We start from the raw sequence: 2,771 nt of genomic DNA on the forward strand, positions 1-2,771 counted from the left end.
GCCATAAATTTTTTAATGAAAGTTTAGAAAATGAGCAAATCTTTGGTGACGCTTTTATCACCTCCAGAATACTTTTAATAAGAGGGTTCGGTAGATTGCATCCTGGGAGAGGGGGAGGGGAGAAGCAAGATAGTAGCTCCGTGGACCCAGGCCGAACCCACCCCCACCACTTGTCCCAGCCCAGATGCTGCACCTCATTCCCCCGACCGGTACCCACCTCCTGGGGTCCCAGCACCTTCCCGACAGCCCCCTCACCGGGTGGCCTGGGCACAGCCCTTCGCTCCTCCCCCTCCGCTGGCCTTCTGTGAAAATCTTGCCTGGCACAAGGGATAATTAGTGCGAACCGATTAATAATGGTTAAAATAATTAGCTGCTGACATTTGGTACCACATCTAGTTACTCAGACTGGCGGATCAGGTCCAAAAATATTTCTCAAACTAAAAACAGAGCTGCGGTGGACGTCGGGGAGCTGGAAGGTTCACACGGCACCTGGGACGCAGGGCCGCCACCAGGAGTTTTCGTCTGGGCTCAGAAAGCGAGAAAAACTGCCCAGGGCGGTGTCGTTGTATCAGAAGAAACACCTTGGAGGGCCCAGAGTGGGGGGCGAGGGGGCAGGCAGAGGAGCCTCCCATCATTTCTGACCCGGGACCCGATCCCCTGAAAGGGGAGCCTGGCTACGTGGGGTTGGTTGGGACGGGCGAAGGTCTAGGGGGCTTGTCACAGTCCAGGAGGGAGGGGAAGCCTGGGCAGGAACTGGGAACGTGGTCTGGGAATGGGGGCCATTGGAAGGGAAATCAACAGGATTGGGGGGCTGGCTGGACACGGGACCTGTGAGCGGCAGGGTTGAGGAGAATGGGGGCACCCAGAGAAAGGCCAGCCCAAGGGCTCGCTGGGTGAGTCAGTCATTCCATTGGGTGACTTGTAGAAGGATTCTGTCCGTTTAAAACTATATGCAGGAAGGGGCAACCTGGGTGGCTCAGTCGGTTAAGCGTCCGACTTCGGCTCAGGTCATGATCTCATGGTTCGTGGGTTCAAGCCCCGCGTCGGGCTCTGTGCTGAGGAATAGCTCAGAGCCTGGAGCCTGTTTCAGATTCTGCGTCTCCCTCTCTCTCTGACCCTCCCCTGCTCACGCTGTCTCTATCTCTATCTCAAAAGTAAATTAAACATTAAAAACAAACTATATGAAGGAAACAACACATTTTGTTTTCTTCAAGAAATACGTGGCCGAGGGCCGTCAAAATATCACTTGCTTCTTTTTTTAAGTGTGTTTATTTATTTTGAGAGACAGAGACAGAGAGAGAGAGGAATGGCAGAGACTGAATCGCAAGCAGGCTCAGTGCTGTCAGCGCAGAGCCCACCTTGGGGCTCAATCTCACAAACTGTGAGATCACGACCTGAGCAGAAATCAAGAGTCGAGCACTTAACCGACTGAGCCACCCGGGTGCCCCAAGTGTCACTCGCTGCTAACTGACTTATGGTTAAAACAAGTGTAGGGGGCAAGTGTCGCGAGTCCTAACAGTGTTGTCCAGTGAGAAAGTGACTCGTGTGCTCGGAGGCGCTGACATGAACCGCGCACCTGCAGCGGGCCAGTCGCCGTGCCTGGCGCATTCAGGAGCTGATGCAGGTGAAGAGTTGAGCGCTGCGCCTGGCTTTGCACCAGGGAGCTCCGCTGCCCTTCACCTTCATCATTGGGAGGAAATCATTATGGCTCCTGGTGAAAATGAACAGCTAGGGCGTGGAAGACGATTGTGGCTGAGCATTTACGAGGCGCCAGGCACTATTCTATGTGCTTTGCATTTGTTAATCCCACAAATATCCTAGAAGCCAGGTGCTATTATTATCGATCTCATTTTAAAGACGAGAAAGCAGAAGCACAGAGAGGTTGAGTAACTCTCCCGAGGCCACAGAGCAAGCAATGTGTACAAAGTCAGAGATAGAACTGGACGGCCCAGCTCCAACTGCCCCCCGCCCCGAGACTGTAACATCTCATCTGTTTCTGACCCTGAAGAGTTGTGAGGACAAGTGGGGGACTAGAGAAGATTCCACAGGGTTCCCTGAACGCAGGTCTCTTCTCGGAGAACAGGAAAGTTCTCAAGGAGAACAGATGTGAAGATGGAGCTATCTATGTCTGTCTATGCAGAGACGCAGGAGACACGGGGGAAGGGGTCGCACGTACCTCCAGGGGCTGCAGGGAGGGGTCTGAGGGAGGCTTTCCAGGCTCGGGAGCAGAACTGGGGTGAGGAAACAGAGGTCTGGAGGGGCGAGACAAGACGGTTAAATGGGATGAGGGCTAACTCACTCTTGGTCTGTTTTGCTTTCTACTTTGTTCTAAGGAGTATTGTCCAAAGTGCCTGGACATTGGACAGAGGACTTAGGGGCAAGAAGCTGCAGCTGTGCACGGTCCCTTTGCCGTTTTCCCCAGTGTCTGTGGGATGGCGGGCAAACCCTTGGCCTCACTGAACGCTGGTCCCCTGGCCTGCAAACGCATGCAGAGTCCCCACGTCAGAGGGTGCAAGCTGGCCACCCCGTGCGTGTCGTGCCTGGCCCGGATCCGGGCTTCCGTATTCCATGATTGGTAGCTATTATTATTATTATGGCTGTAACCATAGATCATTAATTTACAGTTTAAAAACCCGTCACCTGTTTCATTTTGCACTATTTTATTGTAGAATTAAATTTTTATAGGAAATCTTCCTAATTGGCTGGATTCAATGTCATCCCTGCTCCTCTTGAGTGTGCACAACAGAGAGGCAATGACAGGCACGATGTCT

Source organism: Crocuta crocuta, unplaced genomic scaffold (assembly GCF_008692635.1).
Source record: "Crocuta crocuta isolate KB4526 unplaced genomic scaffold, BGI_CrCroc_1.0 scaffold130, whole genome shotgun sequence".
Lineage (NCBI taxonomy): Eukaryota > Metazoa > Chordata > Mammalia > Carnivora > Hyaenidae > Crocuta > Crocuta crocuta.